Below are 20,340 nucleotides of genomic sequence, written 5' to 3'. Positions count from 1 at the left end.
GGTCTTCAGGATTACTAGAAGGCTACAGGCAGGTAAGTTTGAACAGGGTTGGAGCAACTCTGTCCTGCCCTCCTGGACAGAGTTGGCTCATCTCTGTGCTAGGGTTATGTAAACTTATGAGCATAACAGTATCTTCTGTAGCTTCTGAAAGGCAGAATTAAAAAAAAAAAAACATGGCATGGTCCTGATGGTGCCATTAGAGTTGTAGAATATGTTTGTGTGACTGATTGAGAGAGCAGTAATCACTGTCCTGACTCAAGTGTCCATTGCAAGTATATTCATTATTGTGTTTGTCTTTTGGTTAATATACCCTTTTTATTGTTTCTTTTCCAGGGTGTCCTGCGGGGGTCTTAAAAGTATTAAAAAGTCTTAAATGCCATTTTCCAAGGTATTAAATTACGCATATCTTTTCATTATGTGTATTTGTCTGAATAGTGGGGTTCTGTTCTGTGTGGTTTATTTATAGACGTCATTTGTTCTGGCACTCACTGACTGACTGCACTGCTGCGTGATAGCGCGGGGCTTGTTACTTGATCCCGCTCTCGCTGAAAATCTGACCATTACCGCATGCTCCCATCCACTCCTGTGATTTTTGTGTCCACTCCCACTAATATTGTATATAACTTTCCACGCATCAGGGAGCCGCTATCAATATGTGGGGTATATAAATCACTTTTGAAATGAGCACTAGCAGTCGCAGTTCACTTTCGATTTTGCGATCGGGCAGGCACTGTGTAAGGGAGCACATCTTACACGTCTCAAGACCTACTCATTGTCGAAATCATACTCTAGATTTAATACTGTCACATGGAATTGATGTTGATGGTGTTGAAATTATGCAGCCAAGCGATGATATCTCAGATCATTTTTTAGTTTTGTGCAAACTTCATATAGCTAAAAACTGTAAATTCTACTTCTTGTTACAAGTATGGTAGAACCATCACTTCTACCACAAAGGACTGCTTTGTAAGTAATCTTCCTGATGTATCCCAATTCCTTAGCATATCCAAAACCTCAGAACAACTTGATGATGTAACAAAAACTATGGACTCTCTCTTTTCTAGCATTTTAAATACAGTTACTCCTTTACGCTTAAGGAAGGTTAAGGAAAACAGTCTGACACCGTGGTATAATGAGCACACTTGCACCCTAAAGAGAGCAGCCCGGAAAATGGACCGCAGCTGGAGGAAAATAAAGCTAGAGGTATTTCGTATTGCTTGGCGGGAAAGTAACCTATCCTACAGAAAAGCATTAAAAACTGCTAAATCTGATTACTTTTCGTCTCTTTTAGAAGAAAAAAACATAACCCCAGGTATTTATTCAATACAGTGGCTAAATTAACAAAAAATAAAGCATCAACAAGTGTTGACATTTCCCAACATCACAGCAGTAATGACTTTATGAACTACTTTACTTCTAAAGTCAATACTATTAGAGATAAAATTGTAACCATGCAGCCATCAGCTACAGTATCACATCAGACAGTGCACTATAGATCCCCTAAGGAACAGTTCCACTCATTCTCTACAATAGGAGAGGAAGAATTGTATAAACTTGTTAAATCATCTAAACCAACAACATGTATGTTAGACCCTATTCCATCTAAGCTCCTAAAAGAGGTGCTTCCAGAAGTCATAGATCCTCTTTCTGACTATTATTAATACCTCATTGTTATTAGGATATGTCCCCAAAACCTTCAAACTGGCTGGTAATTAATTCAAGTTTATTTTTATTTGTATAGCGCTTTTTACGATACAGATCATTGCAAAGCAACTTTACAGAAAAAATAAGTTTCTACAATATTTAGTAGTAGCTTATGAGTGGTGACTGTCAGTTTATGTGTATATGGCAGAAATGTTCAGAAAAATCAATAAAAAAGACGTAAACAAAACAGATGATTAAACACTATTAACAGCAATTATGCAATCAAACTTATAGCAAAATGTGGTAGTTCTGTATGTTGTCTCTGGGTTAGCATCATCAGAGGTCCTCTGAGGGGTTGGCATCATCTCTTCTCAGGTGTTCTGGATCCAGACTGGAGCTTGTGTAAATCCTAGTTACCACGGGATGTAAATCCCGTGGCAAAACAGAGAAACAAAAAAATAGAAACATAATTAGCGTAGCTGCTGTTCCAGCCAAGTAAAATTAATTAGTTTAACCCAAGCTAAAGAATAATAATGCGCATTTGATCAGATATAACTGCAGTCCAAAATTATGAGTTGCATTATTTGAATGCTGGCCAAAGAGGTGTGTTTTTAATCCAGATTTAAACAGAGGAAGTGTGTCTGAACCCCGAACATTATCAGGAAGGCTATTCCAGAGTTTGGGAGCCAAAAGCGAAAAAGCTGTACCTCCTTTAGTGGACTTTGCTATCCTAGGTACTATCAAAAGTCCAGCGTTTTGTGACCTTAGGGAGCGTGATGGGTTGTAGCGTGGTAGAAGACTAGTTAGGTACGCAGGAGCTAAGCCATTAAGGGCCTTATAAGTAAGTAATAATATTTTGTAACTGATACAGAAATTAATAGGTAGCCAGTGCAGAGACTGTAAAATTGGGGTAATATGATCATATTTTCTTGACCTGGTAAGGACTCTAGCCGCTGCATTTTGGACTACCTGTAGCTTGTTTATTGAGGACGCAGGACAACCCACCTAGAAGTGCATTACAATAGTCCAGTCTAGAGGTCATGAATGCATGAACTAGCTTTTCTGCATCAGGAACAGGTAACATGTTTCGTAGCTTGGCAATGTTTCTAAGATGGAAGAATGCTGTTTTTGTAACATGGGAAATATGATTTTCAAAAGACAAGTTACTGTCTAATATAACACCCAGATTTTTTGACAGTAGAGGAAGTAACAGTACATCCGTCTAATTGCAATTGTAATCTACGAGATTCTGTGTAATGTTTTCTGGTCCAATAAGTAATAACTCTGTCTTATCTGAATTTAATAGGAGAAAATTATTTGTCATCCAATCTTTTACATTTTTAACACTCTGTTAACTTAGATAGTTTTGAAGTTTCACCTGGTCTTGTTGAGATATATAGTTGAGTATCATCAGCATAACAGTGGAAACTAATCCCGTATTTCTAATGATATTACCAAGGGGCAACATGTATATTGAAAATAGCAGAGGACCTAGGACAGATCCTTGTGGCACTCCATATTTACTGGTGATAAATGAGATGACTCCCCATTTAGATAAACAAAGTGGTAGCGATCGGACAGGTAGGATCTAAACCATCTTAAAACCTGCCCTTGGATACCTGTATAGATTTGTAATCTATCTATGAGTATGTCGTGATCTATGGTGTCGAACGCAGCACTAAGATCAAGTAAAACTAGCAATGAGAATGCAGCCAGCCTTGATCTGAAGCAAGAAGCAAGTCATTTGTAATTTTAACAAGTGCAGTTTCTGTGCTATGATGGGGCCTGAAACCCCGACTGAAATTCTTCATAGAGATAATTTTTTTGCAGGTAGGAGCGGTACAGGTCTAATCAACATGTTGTTGGTTTAGAGGCGGATAAGTTTATTTAGCTCTTCCTTCCTATAAGGGTTGTAAGCACTGCCGTTTATCTTTGTGCGATGGATAAAACTAAATATTAGGTGCTGGGAGATCTACATTTGTTATTTATTTCTGAGTTTCTATTTTATCTTGAAAGAATTCCTAAAAGTCATTACTATTTACTGTGAGGGAATATTTAGATCGGTTGGCGTCTGGTTATTTGTTAATCTAGCCACTGTGCTAAATAAAAACCTTGGATTGTTTTGATTGTTTTCTATGAGTTTGTGGATATTCTCCATTTGCGCTGAAGACTACGAGTTTCTTTCTTGAGAGAAGGACATACTGTTTTTCAACGCAATTCTAAAAACTTCCAAGTTAGTTTTTCTCCATTTGCGCTCAAGACTACGAGTTTCTTTCTTGAGAGAAGTGGGTATTACTGTTGTACCATGGCACAGTACGTTTTTCTCTAACCTTTTTCAATTTGATGGGGGCAACAGCTTCTAATGTATTAGAGAAGATAGTGCCCATGTTGCCAGTCACTTTTGTCTAGTTCATGCGTATTTATGGGTACACAGAGCAGTTGAGATAAATCAGGCAGGTTATTTGCGAATCTGTCTTTGGTGGCTGGAACAATAGTTCTGCCCGGACGATAACGCGAAGCTACATAGTTAGTATATTCAATACGCAAAATGCACGATGCAGGAAAATGGTCAGTAACATCATATCACTTTGAGGTACGATATATCTATGTCAGTAATATCGATTCCATGCGATATAATTAACATCTAGCGTATGATTAAAACGATTGAGTGGGCCCCGGTGACATTTTTGCTTTACTCCAAAACAGCTTTAATAAGTCAGTAAACGCAAGTCCTAATGAATCATTTGTATTATCAATGTGAATGTTAAAAATCTCTGAAAATTAGCGCTTTATCAGCGAAGTAAGAACCAACAGGTCTGAGAGGAAATCTCCAAATTCTTTTAGGAATTCTGTATTATGGCCCTGGTGGTCTATACACAGTAGCCAGAGAAAGAGATACAATAGATTTTATTTTGCATATCTGACCAGTGTAACATTTAAGGCATAAGTATTTCAAAACAGATTTAAACCTGTATCCTGTTTTCTGGTAACACTGGAATATATTATTTGCAACACCTCCCCCATCTACCAGTATGACAGGGCTAATGTTAGTACAGTAGTTTGGTGGAGTGACTCATTGTAGGAACCAATATATAATCATTTGGTTTTAGCAGGTTTCAGGTAAAGTCGATGTGCATCACAAAAATTATCTGTGATCATTTCATTACAAGTAACGTGCTTCTTTGGGTGTGGTGAGCTAATGTTTATGAGCCCCAACTTAAAAATAGTTTTTATTTCATGCTTATTTTGATTATGTCGTGAATTCTGTGGTTTACAATCACGATAGATTCTTTTTCTACTCTCCCTACCCTTAAATTTATATTTTGACCTCACTATTCGGAAGGAACAGACCACAAATCTTAATTAGATTGGACAGCGAAGTACTTCGAAACATTTTAGCGGGTAGAACAAAAAGCCATCATAGCAAGTTGATTGTGGAGAATTGTCTTACTAGTCACAATGGCGCGTAGGAGTCCGGAGATGCTTCGTGACAATTAGAGCCTCTGCTCCCGACTTCGGGGGTTGCAGGCCATCAGCGCGAAAAAAAGGCCTAGGTCGCCTCCCAGAAAAGATTCCAATTATTAACAAAGAGCAGTTTCTGTTCTTTACACCAGCGACAATAAATCCATTCATTGATAGAGCAATAAAAAGTACTACTGAACCTCCTCTAGTGTCCCGTCGATACGTGTGCAGTGGCCTGACACGAAATGATCGTATGCCAGCGGGCGTCAGTGCTGGCGCACTGTTCTCGATCAGGCTCCTTGAAGTCCCTCTTCAGCTGTCTCACTGGCCGACTGTTTCTATGCCGCTAACCCCTGCTTCGAAGCACGCACCTGGGCAATGGGCCTTGGCCGGCCTTCAGGATCGCAGCGGCAGAATTTAATCGAGAACAGTCAGAGCAGCCAAACAGGGAGTTACAGTTCTCACATGACCTTCGTTGTACACCGTAGGCAACGGATGTGTTCTGACCTAGTAAGCAGTCTCCTCACCATCAACAGCGTGCTGGTCACCTCATGGAGGGGAGAGAAGTGGTTCCTTGTGGGAGATCCCCGAATCCCTTTTAGGGGGGGAGCAGGACATCTTCACGGGCTTGGCTTCCAGCCCGTCCCGGATGCCGTCACCCTGAGTCCGTGGGTGTCCTGGGCGCGCCTCAGTGAAGTTGACATCTGGAGAAGATCGCGCGCCTGCTGTGCACCCCGTGCCTGCAGAGAAACACATGGGGTGGAGGGGTGGACTGTTAGGCAGCCGCCTGCATATCTCTATACTGAGATAGCAGGGAGCCGCCAGTTCCCAGAGGGTTTTGCTGCCTGATGGCTTTAATTATGGCAAGCTGGTTTCGCCCCCGCCTTTTAGGACCCAATTAACTCCGCTCCTCTCATGTTTAGCCTGTCTCATCAAAAACCACAACTTCAACTTTAAAAGACTGTAGTTAATTATGCGGATCGATCTCCGCTCTCTCGGCCTAGTCAACCTCAAGTCGATATAAGAAATCATTGTCAGAATAGTATATTCTGTGTGCCGCTGAGAAAAAACATGGCATCGCATGAGGGTTTCCTAGCCGTACCGGATTTAGACCGTGATCATAAACCTACGCGTACATTAGACTCTAGAGTTGCTAAATGACCTGGCTCTATCATCTGATCGTCGCCGTATCTCTCTATGCCATTGTAGATCTTAGTGCTTGCGGCTCACACTAGCTGGGCTGACCACACCATTCTTTTCCACTAGGCTAGAAAAAAATTTTGTTGGTACTCTCTCAGCGCAAATACTATATGGTCGAAACCGTACTTATATGAGCAGGTGAATATGCAGCAGTGGAATGTAGCGGCGAACTGGCATCAGTTCCACCTGCAGCGCGGAGTACCTTCAGCGCCCAGCAATTAGGGCTGTTACTGGTCACGCTTTATACGTTACCCCTTGGATAATATCATCAGGAAACACGGTGTTAGATCACTGACTATGCGCGATGACTACCCAGCTCTATATTTCCCTTTGCGGCGGCCCGCCAAAACATACCACGGGGTATAACTAACGGAATGCGCCAGTCGATAGCCTTCTAGATGACGGCACTTTACCGCTACATAAACTGGTTTGCATCAAAAAACAGAGGTAAAATCAATGATATGCTCATACTACAGGCCCTCGCACTTGACGCTCTTGACCGTGTCTAAGATTTGATTGCTGTTCTGTCAACTTTGCTTCTCCATCAGTTAGAAACCTGCCCCTGTGACAATTTTGATAGCAATCATTCCTTAGAAAGCCACGCCTTGTGCATCACCCCCACCTTTGCATTTCTTTCCATCCCAAAATATATCTAAATTACGGCCTAGCGTCTCCCCATGGCCCAAATGCAGAAATGTTAACTCCATGCACGCAACCCTCAAGGTTAGACTTGTAATGTTTTTAGCCTCCGTGTAGCTTGGTTCTGGACGCTACTAGTAAACAAACTCGCAGTGTTATCCATGGATGCAGACACACTAGAGTTGACCGGAATGCGGATCATATTAGCGTCATAAGGATCCCAGTTTGGCACTGCACTGGCCCCTATCAAACATCGGGGATAGATTTTAAAAATCTTGCTTATTACTTATAAAGCCCTGGAATGCTCTGATTTCACCCCAGTATTTGAACTTATTTCTTTGTTACATGTGGTAGTCCCTCCCACGCCTGCCGCGCCTCAAACTCCTGGCAATTTGAGTAACTACCTAGAATATCAGCAAGTCAACTGCGACAGCAGCGGTGATCCTTCTCCCATTTAGCGAGGCAAAAGCTCTGGAAATAACCTACCTAACATTGTCTCAGAGGCAGGCATTACACTCTTGCAGTTTAAATCTAGATTCAAAGACCCATATCTCTTTAACCTTACTTTGCACATAACATACTAATATTAATTTAGCAGTATCAAAATCGGTTAAAGGATTTTAGGCTGCATTTCAATTAGGTAAACTCCGGACTCGGGAACACTTCTCATAAATAATCCGAACTGTACCCCGCCTACATCGTTAGCAATAGAATGGTACCCGGCGCTCATAGTTAGCCCTGTTTCTCTCTTATTCACAGAGTCCTAACCGTAGTCACCCTCAGATCCAGTATGTATCCAGCCCATGGCGTGGATCAGCAAATCTAGAAAGCACTTCAGTGACCTGGTAAAAGACAGCTGAGACCAGGACAACATGAAGGAGCCACAGAGATGATCCTGCAAAGACCTTTGTCTCCAGAACAGGCGCATCGGTAGACAAGACTTATGGTGGAAATTAAACATAATATTCTCTGCTGTACAATCTGACTTTGCTGCAGCCTGGTAATTGAACTGTCGGTCTTCTGTTTTGGTCAGAGTATAACTGGCCGACAAGTAAAACAATTATTTCTGCTGCCAGTTCTCTCAGCACCATTATGTCACCGATGGATAATTAAATGTTCCTGCCGCTTGTCGCCTGGCTTGCTTTAGCTTTATTGACACCGATTAACAGTGATATTGAGCATGACTCGATTGCAAAATTATTAGCATTAAAGGTGACTATTTATACTGAACCCTCCTGCTCAAGCATGATGACATCGTACTGAACCTTAACGCATGAACTGCCTTTAACCGTCATCTTTGCATTCATTACCACACTGTTTTCCCATTTAATGTCTGGTTCGGCATGCGATTGCCCGTTTTTGTTTTAAAGCGCTCGATATGTAAATAAAGGTCCATTCTGACGATATGAAGATATTAATACCATGGGGCCGTTGAATGCTTGTATCTGAGACTGGCCGATCAAAGTTCTGAGTGGTTATGAAATAATCCTACTCACAATAGCCATTTAAGCACAAACCCGGACTAATGTTCTTTTAAAATATAGTCAACCCGGATCGATGTCTTGAGGGTAAGGATCGTAGTATGCTTCAGTTTGAACTAACCAATTGCAGTGCCAGCTGAATTATGAGAAAATATGCACACCTGAGGTGGCGATGCCCCCCTCACGCAGTATATAACACAAATTGTCTTTTTTCTAACAGAGAGAGAGTTCAATGATCAAGTCGCTGCAACTGAGCCTCAAGATTTCCAATATTTTATTAAACTAACGCTGGTCTCATCTCCTGCTTCAAAAACCAAATGTGCTCTATGTTCAGCATAGTACCTTAATGCCAAACCATTAGTCAGCAATCAGTGTAGGGCTAGAGAGCAATACACACAGGTGTGTTGGGGAGCACGACTAACTTTTAACAGCCGGCCACAGGTAAGTAATTTTACACTCTGTCTAGTACAAATATCGCCTGCTCATAAGCTGCAAGATAACGTTTAGCGCGCTAGTTTTTTTTCTTGCGTTAACCATAAAGATAGGAAGAAAAATCCTTCGATAACATATCTCCATAGGTAGGGAGCATACTGCAACATCTATCAGGAGAGTACCATACATTCTATATGATATTTAAAAATGTTATCTGATCGAATTAAAAAAATATATGAAGGCAAACTACAAACATTTTGTTTAACAGACCAACAAACACTTTTTTCAAATAAACCTAATGACGCTTTTGAAGTTCAAAAATTAAATCAGATTAAGAGAGTGACAATGAAGAATTATCAGTTGCAATGCTTTGGGACGCCTACATAAACGAAAAGCAAAAGTTTTACACTGTCTTGAAATAATAACCTCTAAATATTTAAACATTGATATATAATATATATATATAGGTATATAATGTATGTATGTATGTATATGTATGTATGCATGTATGTATGGTGTTCCAAGGAAGTCTACATGATAGAAAAGCCCAAGCCAGTTCTCTATGAAACCAACAAAGCATTTACTGAGCTGAAAATATATACAGAAGCAGTGACATCTTCCGCTTTAAATGGTGTTTTAACAGTCCCTAATGGATGGATAAAATGTTTTGAAGTACTACAAAATACAAAAATACGAGCATTAATTTTTTTTTCACTAAAACGCACAACCTCGAGAGCCCCTTTAAAAAAAGTCAATTAATTTTTAAAGATGACAAGAACTCATATAGCTAAAAATTGTTGTCAGAAGCTTTAATTGGTACCATTTAAGGATACAGTATAAATAAAACATATGAAAAATATGATTTCCATTGTTGTTTTAAAAAACAATAAAGGCATAATCTGAAAAAAAACTTGAAAAATATGGAATCAGTACTGTATATAAAAACAAAAAAGGCATAATCTGAAAAAAAAAAAACCTTGAAAAATATGGAATCAGTACTGTATATAAAAACAAAAAAGGCATAATCTAAAAAAAAAAATCTTGAAAAATATGGAATCAGTACTGTATATAAAAACAAAAAAGGCATAATCTAAAAAACCAAACCTTTTGTGCATTTTAGGGAATAACTCTGAATATTTTACAGTGGGTACAGTATATAAAACATGAAAAATATGGATTCCGTACTGTATATAAAAACAACAATAAAGAGGCAGAATATGAAAAACCAATCCTTGTGCATTATTGGGAATAATATGTAGAGATTTTTACAGTTGGTTTGATACCTTTATCTCAATCGGTGTGCAGAGTTTAATTAATTTAAGCGGATACAGTATAATAAAACATATGAAAATTATGGTTTCATTGTTGTTTTTAAAAACAATAAAGGCATAATCTGAAAAAAACAAGCCTTATAATGCCGTTATAAGGAATACTATTCTGATTTTTTTTTGTACAGCTGGTTTGATACCTTTATCTCAAATAGTGTCAGAGTTTAATTAATTTAAGTGGATAGAGTATATAAAACATATGAAAAATATGGATTCAGTACTGTATAAAAAAATAAAGGCATAATCTAAAAAAAACACGCCTTGTGCATAATAAGGAATAATATTCTGATATTTTTTACAGTTGTTTGATACTTTATATAATGGGGTTTGGTCTTTTAAACTGGGTTTATAATTTGTATACATAAAAAGTTTGTAAAATTTAATTACTAAAACGCAATAAAATGGTAAATTCCCAAAACATAGCTTGTGCAATAACAGGGATGTTTTTTCTGAACATTGTAGTAGTGGAGTTTTATTTATAATTCCACGAGTTAAATTGTTTTTTAATTCCATTGAAAAGTTTTCATTTAATGTTTGTGCACTGACGTGAACATCCGGAAAACGCACCTTTTTCATGCAATGATTTATACTAATCAACAGTTGCTTTTTATCATTTCCCATGCAAAACTGTGTAAAATTGTTGTCCCACATTGTTTTTTTTTTGTTTTTTTTTTTACTCATTAGCCTGATCTTTTATGGTTGTTCTGTAGTTGTCAGTGTTAAATCGATTTGCTTAAAACGTGTGGAATGCCTATTCCTGGACTCTAAGATCCGTACCTGTGCCTCTCTTCCTCTCCTCGAGTTTGCAATGAAGTACCACTGTGTGGTTCATTTATAACTGGTTTGCGGTTAGTTGGGTAGGTAGATCTCTCTTAGTCCGTTAATTCTCCTGGCTCAGACACTTTATATCCATTCGACTAGTAACCCTATTAGCCATTTAGTAACAAACTAATAAGAACCTTGTGAACCTAGCAGTACATTAGTATAGTAGAACTGTGCTGCTGGTAACAATTTTAGTTGTGATGGAACTTCCTCCCCACCAACATACTATAGTCAACTCATTCTACTTAAATCTAACCCTAGCTTAACAGTCTACAAAACTATTCTAATGAGAGGTTAGTTTGCAAAGTTACTTCATAAGTAGTAAGCATGTCTCGACTATTAAAATAACATGACAAAATTCAGTTATTGTTAGTTTTATACCTACACTGACCTGTTAATAAAAGGAACAGCAATGGCAATTTTTATAAAGATTTCAGCCTCAGGCGATGAAATCATGGGATGGTTTTTATGAAATGTAAGCCCCCGTCCCAGACCTGGCAAAGCTTTCCTTTTTGTTTCGATAATTATTTTTTCCCTGGGAAGGCTCTTTGATTAATGAAAAAGATGGGTTGTGTTCTCGCTGCTCCCCCCCACGGCAGTTTGTCGTGAGTATAGAAACCTCAATTTTTTACTTCATCAATCTTGTGTTTACAACTAGTAGAGTTACCTTGTCGAGTTTCCATTTAACGAGTCTATTGAACATGTGAGGATACAGCGCTACGTTGGAGAATATTTAATTTGCCCCATGTATCTTGGATAGATTCTTTTATGATTATGCTTGATGAATACGAAAGACCTTGATCGTCTATACTTGTAATCTCCCTGGAAGGCCACAATTTGTGAAAAAACTAATGAAAACACAGAGCAGAATATCCAGGTGGAGGAAGATCATTCCTTTTCCCGCAATCAATATGGGAGTCACTAATAAACAATGATATGCCTGACTGAGGTTCAGACTGAAAAAACCTGTCCACCATAAACGAGTAGTGTGATAGCCAATCCGGAATTCTCTTCTGTCCAGGCAAAATTAAGAAAAAATGGCTCCTCGGCTAGGGGAGGACGTGCCCATTGTTTTTCTTGATGGGTTTGCAGCAGAAACTGCAGGTGCGCATGGGTCAGCTGAGTAATGTGAAAATTCTTTCTTTATATGAATGTTAATAAAAATTGCATTAAACTTACTTTATTATTTTTGTATTAAGAATTTGTCTACATCTATTTTAGATATTAAACGTTTTCAGTTAGCATCCCTTCTGTTTGACAGAATATTCTGAGCTTGATGGCATTGATGTGGGCCCTCACATGCATTACTTCAACACTTGTGCCTCGCTCCCACGCTTGCGTCAACCCTGCAGTCACACCAGTAAGATATGTAGAAGATGAAAAGTTTTAACGCTGCTCATATTCTCATTTCCAGCTGCGCTCTGCCTTCTGTCATGCCGTTGTTTTGCATTGCCCTGTGACTCTCACAGATACGTCGCTTGTAGAGAGTGTGGTATGGTGAATAATAAACTGAGTCACAAGACACAAGAATTAAACATCGTGCTGTGCTGGAATCTTTAATGGAGGAAAAGACGCATGCCAGGTAATGAGTAATTTATTTCTTTCCTTTTTACATATGTGGTTGAAATTTACATAACCAAATGCAAATGTTGTCCATTTCAATTTTCCAATTTTTCTTCTCCAGGTGGATTCAGGTGCCCCTGTAGTGTTGCGGAGGCAACTGAAAGGTTTTTTTTTTTCCCTTGGCGGGCAAGCGTGTGATAAAACCAAACTATCCTGGGGTTTATACTGAGGTAGTCGTGCCGCTACAGCTGAATGGATTCAAATCCCACCATACTAAAAACTAACTGTTATTCATTTTGGGGTTGGTCCATTCATTTTTTCCTAATAGCTTTTAATATAGTCAAAGTCCCTTTAAAGGCAAGTCATCCAACTTTGAAAGTCTCTCAGACAGACGACAGCTGTTTTTAGTCATGCAAGTACACTCCTATCTATTGTGAATGCGGAACAATCAAAGTCCTATATCAACCAGCGCTTCTAACCAAGCTGCCAGTGATGCAATGCCTGAAACAAGGAGTGTTGGCAGCTCTTGTAGTTAGAAAGCAGGACTCTTCATTTTCCTTTTTCTTTTTTCCCTACTTTCTTTTTGGCATTTTTTTTGTTGCACCATCTTTGTATATCTTAATCTTTGCATTAAATTCACTCTGAAATAAGTATGCATTTCTGTCTCTTATTTTTAATGTTTTTGCAAAGATTTCTTTAACCATGATTGCTCCACACGCCCTAACTCTCTGTTGCTACAGCATCACCCTGGCATGGTACAATGAAGTGCCACATCATGTGAGTGTGCAGAGTATGGACAATGGGGGCCATCTATGCTGGCTTGTAAAAATTTACACAAATTACATTTGGCTTGAAAATTTTAATGCGTGTTTCATAAAATGAAATGTTGGGTTTTTAAGTAACACATTTTGGGTTATTTTGTCATCCACTCCATGGATCAAAAAAAATAACGACAAACACAACCATGGGATTATTCTTCACCTACACTTTAAAAACTGGTTCCTTAAAAGTTTCCTTACAAGTGATACCGGTTTCTGTTTTTTATTGTTTCTATTTTGGTGTTTAATTTCCTTAAGTATTTATTCATGTTCCAGTGTCCAGTTATTACGTAGAGTAATGCATTAATCTAATGGACTAATATTAATGAAAATAAATGATTATTAGGTTCTTCATATAAAAAAATATGAAGCATGTTCAAAGCATTGGTTTCCTTTATGGAACCTTATAAAAAGTGTTCTGTTTTTCTGTTACGGTTACAAGCCAACCACTTGTAATTTGTGTTTTTTTTGTTTGTGTTTTTTGGCTCAATAATTTCAGATGCTTTAAGAGGAACATGCAAAAGTTACATGCCCATAATGGTTTTTGCAAAATAATCAAAGGAATGTTCTCTTAATGTTGTCTTTAATGTTCGCTTCTGAAGGAGAAAAAGTTTTTAAAATACTTAAAGAACTGGACATTTTGAAACATTCATAAAACATTTAGAAATATAACTTGATTGGGAACATTTTTAAAAAGGTTTCGTAGAAATGTATTTTTGTTAACAGGATTTTTTTACCTCACACATGGTTAATAAAATAACTTAAAACCTGAAAAAAAAAAAATGTTAAAACATAACCACTGTGTTTATGATTTGTCCTTAATTTTGGAGATGAATACTGTTCTCTATACAGCATATTTTATTATATAACACTCAATTCAGGATTCATGGAAACCTTTTTATGGCGGGACCGAAACCTCTCATGTTTCATTAAAAACTATCTTACTATGTATTTTTAAGATTAACTAAAGTCTGATCAGTTTTGGCTCTACATGACAGAAATGTTTACTGATTTTTCATTTTTGGGTGAAGTTTAACTTTAATCAATACATGTTTAACCATTTTGCCAGTTATAAATGGTTAGAAAGGGGCAGAGCCAGCCCTGTGTGAGAATAAAATAAATAAATTAAATTAAATAACATAGTGAAGTGCCTGATTGAAGTAAAAAACAGCAATTTCCAACAATTCCACCTACCAAACATTAGAGGGAAACATTAAGCAGAAATCAAAGGACGTTTCTAGGCCTCTTTAGGTTGTAAGAGGGTCAAAAACACTCCCCTCTGGTGACTTAAAACAGAAATGTCACAAGCCTATGACTCCTCTCCTCTTCTCTTCTGCTGCCATTCTCTTTTTAATCTCTGCAGCACATGTAGCAGGTCAAACAGGTGTGGGGATCAATCCTGCATGATTTTGCCCCTTCAAACATTTTGCACGACTACGTGGCAGTTCAAGTAGTTTTTTCCGCTTCATAGAAGTTTTTTTTGTTATTGCTTGAATGTCAGTTTAAAGCCAGTCTTTGATTCCTCTCTTATTCAAATTCGATAAAGGCCAAAGTTAAGATCTGAAAAGACGGCCATTTTGAAGGACCCCATAATTATATATAGATTATGATATATATATATATACAGGTCCTTCTCAAAAAGTTTTAGCATATTGTGGGTAAAAAGTTCATTATTTTCCATAATGTATATGATAAAAAATTTAAACTTTCATCATATTTTTAGATTCATTTGCACACCAAATGAACATATTCATTTGGATCTTTATTGTTTTACATACTGGTGGTTTTGGGGCATACAGCCTCATGAAAACCCAAATACTTCCTATCGCAAAAAAATTTTTGGTAGCATATTTCTGCATCTGACCAATAAAAGAATCCCATTGCTTTTTAATACAAAAAAAAGTCAACCTTCAAGAATAATTGGATGTTCGTTATGCCACTCCATACTTGGTCGGGAATCCTTTTGCAGAAATGACTGCTTCAAAATGCGGCGTGGCATGGAGGCAATCACCTGTTGCCACTGCTGAGGTGTTATAGGAGGCCCAGGATGCTTCGATAGCGGCCCTTAAGCTCCATCCAGAGTGTTGGGTCCTTGCGTCCCTCTATATCTTTCTCTTCACAATATCCCACAGATTCTCTATGGGGTTCAGTTCCAGGAGCAGTTTGGCAGGCCAATTGAGCACAGTAATACCATGGGTCAGTAAAACATTTACCCCCAGTGGTTTTTTGGCACTGTGAGCAGGTGCCAGGTCGTGCTGAAAAATGTTCATCTCCATAAAGCTTTTTCAGGCAGATGGAAAAGCATGAATTGCTCCAAAATCCTCCTGATAGCTAGCTGCATTGACCCTGCCCTTGATAAAACACAGTGGCCCAACACCAGCAGCTGACATGGCACCCCAGACGCATCACTGACTGTGGGTACTTGACATGGACTTTTTTTCAGGCATTTTTGGCATTTCCTTCTCCCCAGTCTTCCTCCAGACTCGGGCACCTTGATTTCTGAATGACATGCAAAATTTGCTTTTCATCCGAAAAAAAGTACTTTTTGGACCACTGAGCAACAGTCCATTGCTGCTCTCTTGTAGCCCAGGTCAAGCGCTTCCTGCTCTCCGCTGTTTCTGGTTCCAAAGCACATGCCTGTGCACGGTGCTCGGATGTTTCTACTCCAGGACTCAGTCCACCTGCTTCCGCAGGTCCCCAAGTCCCTGGAATCGGTCCTTCTCCACAATCTGTGGCTCAGGCTATCCCGGTCACCTCTTCTCGTTGTGCAGCGTTTTTTGCCACACTTTTTTTTTTTGTCCCCACAGACTTCCCACTGAATGTGCGCTTGACCGCAGCACTCTGGGAACAGCTTAAGTTCAGAAAATGTCGCTCTGTGTTCTTACCTCTCGCCTGGGCCAATCCCTTACACCTCCTCTTACCCATGAGTGCCGCAGGGCTGATTGCCTCCCATGCCACGCCGCATTGAAGGCATTCATTTCTGAAATGAGTCCAGAACCATGCTGGGAGTTTTTAAAAGCCTCAGGAATCTTTTGGGCAGGTGTTTAGGAGTTAAATTAGGTTGATTCAGATGATTAGGTTAATATTATCGTTTAGAGAACCTTTTCATTGATATGCTAATTTTTTGAGATAGGAATTTTTGGGGTTTCATGAGCTGTATGCCAAAAATCATCGTATTTAAAACAATAAAAGACCTGAAATATTTCAGTTGGGGGTGTGCAATGAATCTAAAATAATATGAAATGTTTAATTTTTATCAGTACATTATGGAAAATAATTGACTTTTTCACAATATGCTAAGTTTTTTTGAGAAGAGACCCTGTATATTATATCTATATATATATATATATATATATATATATATAATATATATATATATATATATATCATAATATATATAGCGGTGGGTTTTTTTTTTTTTTTTCACTGATGATCTACTGGGCCTGGGCTTAGCTTTAACCAGCTTAAGCAGTACTATTTGTGGAGTCTCTCTGTACGTCTGTCTCTGACTGGCTACTATTTCTGCTGTTGAAACTTCTGCAGGGTTAAAACCCTAATGCTACAGTAAGGAGCTATCTTCTGCCTCTCTTCTAGGCTCAATCCCGTTTCTCCTACTAGACTGCAGCCTGCAAGTACACACCTGATACAAACATCTTTTGAAAGGTAAGTTTAAATAAATTGATTTTGCAATATAGTTTAAATCTGATAAATGTTATGAGTGTTTACAGGTGACTATGAAACAAAAGCATGTCCTTTTACTGCTCTGTTTAAGTAAACAGATTGAGTTAGTGACTGAGTGTATTTGAATGCAGTCAAACATTGAACATTACTGTACTCTGGTAACATTAACATTTATTTTTTCGGTTATTGGTTACAATTGTTATTAAAAGATGTAAGTGATGACCATTAATTGGCCTATGTATTTCCATTTTCAAAACTAAACATTTGTAATTTGAATTTTGAGTATTTGTATTTAATTATTTATTAGTTGGTATTGCGTGGACTCAACATTTCCTAGTAGTTCATAACACTTGGATGAAACACTGACACCAAGATACTAAATGTTCTGTTTACCATGTTATGCTCATTTTAAAGCTAACTTTTTTCTGTCTGTATAGTAAATGCACAAACCATGGCAAAAATAAACATTTAAAAACCATTAAAATGGTTTGACAAGTTTTTTAGTCCCGATGGGTATGCATTTTCTGTTGAAACGAGACATTTGATTTTGATTAGGGCGATATCAGAGAGTATGTCTTTTTCAAATAGTGTTTACATTCATGATTTGTGTGTGTGGATTTTGGTTGTTGTGAATACACTCGCCACCTCACTCCTCATGTGTTTCAGGTTCAGCCTCAACCAGAGGCAAAGATGTGCGACCAGACGTTTTGGCCCAGCCATCACGTTTGGCCCGTGTGATAACTGCAGTCAGAACAAACCTCTGATGAATATTTTATCTGAAGAATGAGCCCCATCAAACTACTGCTGTGGCCCTGTGTGTGGAGCTGGTATGTTATCCCACACTTTAGCTGCTTCAGGATCAGTTCAACAACACAATGTATATTTTAATACTTTCGTCTCCCAGGACATTATTTCTGTCCATCATATCAGCCATCATTGTTTTAATTATTTAGTGTAAAAAAGGGTTGTATTCAAACTGATAACATTACATGAATACTCCTGAGTATATATATAACAAAAACACTCATGAAATATCACCTTATACCACACACAGACCTCAACGATTTGTACATGAAACACGGCCATTATATTTCTAAGTATAGAACCAAACACATCCTGCCATCACAAGACAGCAAGTACTATACGTGATACCAAAATCAACAACAACAATGTAAATGAAAATAAGAAGAGTATGATTTGGGACAGAAACACATGATAATTTTCCCCAATTTAGGCCTATTTGAATTATAAAAATGCATTTTGCAAATGTTTTGGCTGGCTTTAAAAGTCATTGTTTGTTTTAAGAAAGTAACTGCATCGATATGCATTAGCCTACTGCTGTTGAAAGATGTTCATTTTTCTTACCACATTTATGAAATGTAAATGCTTTTAATAATCTTGATTTATTTTATCTGAACATTGAAATTTGTGAGTTTTATCCATCTGGACAGTTTTGAGGTTAAATTATTATTATTATTTGATTAGATTTTTTTCTTCTGTCCTTTTCATTTGAAAATACGGTTCTGTGAATGTATTTTATGTTGGATTTATTATTATTATTAATATTATTATCAGCATTTGTTAATGGGAGATTTGTGGATGTTAATTAATTTTAACAGTAACTTGCTGTTTTTTGTTCTGAAAGTAAATCTCGAAACAAATATTTAGTTGTTTCAGTATTATTTATTTCATCTTTAAGAACTGTATATTGTTAAATTGTTATACTGACTAAAACACTGATACATTTGTCTTGTTTTAATGGCTCAGAGTTTTGTCTCAGAGGTGTCAGATACTGAAAACCACATCCTCGTGTCATCACTTACACCAGAACACGTGTGTAAAGTGCTTTATCTGTGAGCTTTCTGAAAAAACACATTTAGGCTCTTAGAGAACAGCACTCTTATTTAGTACTTGTATTTGTATTTAAGTCACAAAAGTAACCAATGAAATATCAATCAATTTACAAACAGCGAACGCAATCAATTAATCAGAAGTTAAGCTACATTAAATTTGCAAGTGACCGTTTAAATATAAAAATATGATGGAAATAAAATGAGGCTAAAATATTTAGAAACAGTTTTTAAAGAGAGAATGAAATGATATAAATCGGATATAAATGTGATTTTGTTCTTCAGGCAGTGAGCTCCAGAAATAAATGTGATGCTGATGGTGGTGATGTGTCACGTGACTCTTGCGCAAACGTCAGAGCATCATCAGCTGTGCAGACTGTGCTGTATCAGTCTCGGCTCATGATAAAGAGCATATTTATTGACATATCTGTCATCCATCAAATGTGTTTTCCTAAAGATGGCCTGTCAGGGTGGTTGACTAGCGAAGGGTGAAACCATCCACACACTGAAAGCGGAGTCTGAGACTGAAAACCAAACTAGAAGAGGAGAGAGCTAAACTACACGACGTCGAACGTGAGTAAAACTCTCAGCTGCTGTGTGTCAAAACCCAGCGAGCAGCCTAGTACGGTGCCCGTAAAGTGACATGTTCGGTTCACTTGGTTTTGTCGTGGCCACGAGATATTAGGCTTGTTTGAGATGAGAGCAAAATCTGCGCAGACCGATCACCGGTGATCACCGCGAGATGCATGCCGGTTAGAAAAGTGTTCCGAGTTACGTCCGCCTTGCTCTGATGTTCATGCTGACGTGTGTCAAAAAACTCTCGCGACGGCGAGGCGGCTGTGTCGGATTGAGCAGTCGAGCGCAGTTGCTCTCCACACCGACTGCGCTATTCCAAAAGCATGATGGGAAACGACTGACTGACGACACAGCTTTCATGCTCATTGGCTGAGTATATTACATGGAAACTAAACAAAAACAAAACACGCCTAGTGAAGTTAAATTTATTTATATATTACATGGAAACTAAACAAAAACAAAACACGCCTAGTGAAGTTAAGAAATTAGGAAATGCGTTTATTTTATTTTTCTCTTAATTAGAATTCTTCCTTGTAATTTTCACTTTATTCTATTGTATGTTTGTGTGAATTAATAAATCAATCCATTAAAAATAACCATGCACACATACATATCTAAATGGACTGTTTAGCCATTATGCCTCATCTTTGTGTGGGTTTCATCTGAGAAGTGTCAGGGTCTGGCTTTTAAAACAAGGGAAGAAATTCTGAAGAATGTTTTGCTACAAAACAGCTTTGACCTTGCATAGTATGGAAAAATACTATGACGGAAATGGTGGCAGAAACCTGCTTGTTTGCGAACATTCTTCTAAATTTCCTCCTTTGTGTTCAGCAGAACAAAGGAT

At 38.0% G+C, this 20,340-nt stretch overlaps 1 protein-coding gene across 4 annotated transcripts in view; it reads left to right on the top strand.

Annotated features, from left to right (window-relative positions):
• Positions 1–17,009: 17,009 nt before the first annotated feature.
• Positions 17,010–20,340, top strand: part of LOC109099272 (guanine nucleotide-binding protein subunit beta-5b-like) — a 60,649-nt gene continuing 57,318 nt past the window's right edge. For 2 of the 4 annotated variants that reach the window (XM_042743687.1, XM_042743686.1), the window contains exon 1: positions 19,386–19,493. The gene's annotated coding sequence lies outside the window, so the exon portion shown is untranslated. Of the gene's footprint in view, positions 17,053–19,385; positions 19,494–20,340 lie in introns of those variants that run through there. The other 2 variants (XM_042743688.1, XM_042743689.1) reach the window with 2 other exon arrangements.

This window comes from Cyprinus carpio, chromosome B18 (assembly GCF_018340385.1).
Source record: "Cyprinus carpio isolate SPL01 chromosome B18, ASM1834038v1, whole genome shotgun sequence".
NCBI lineage: Eukaryota > Metazoa > Chordata > Actinopteri > Cypriniformes > Cyprinidae > Cyprinus > Cyprinus carpio.
This window is presented reverse-complemented; position numbering and strand designations above follow the sequence as displayed.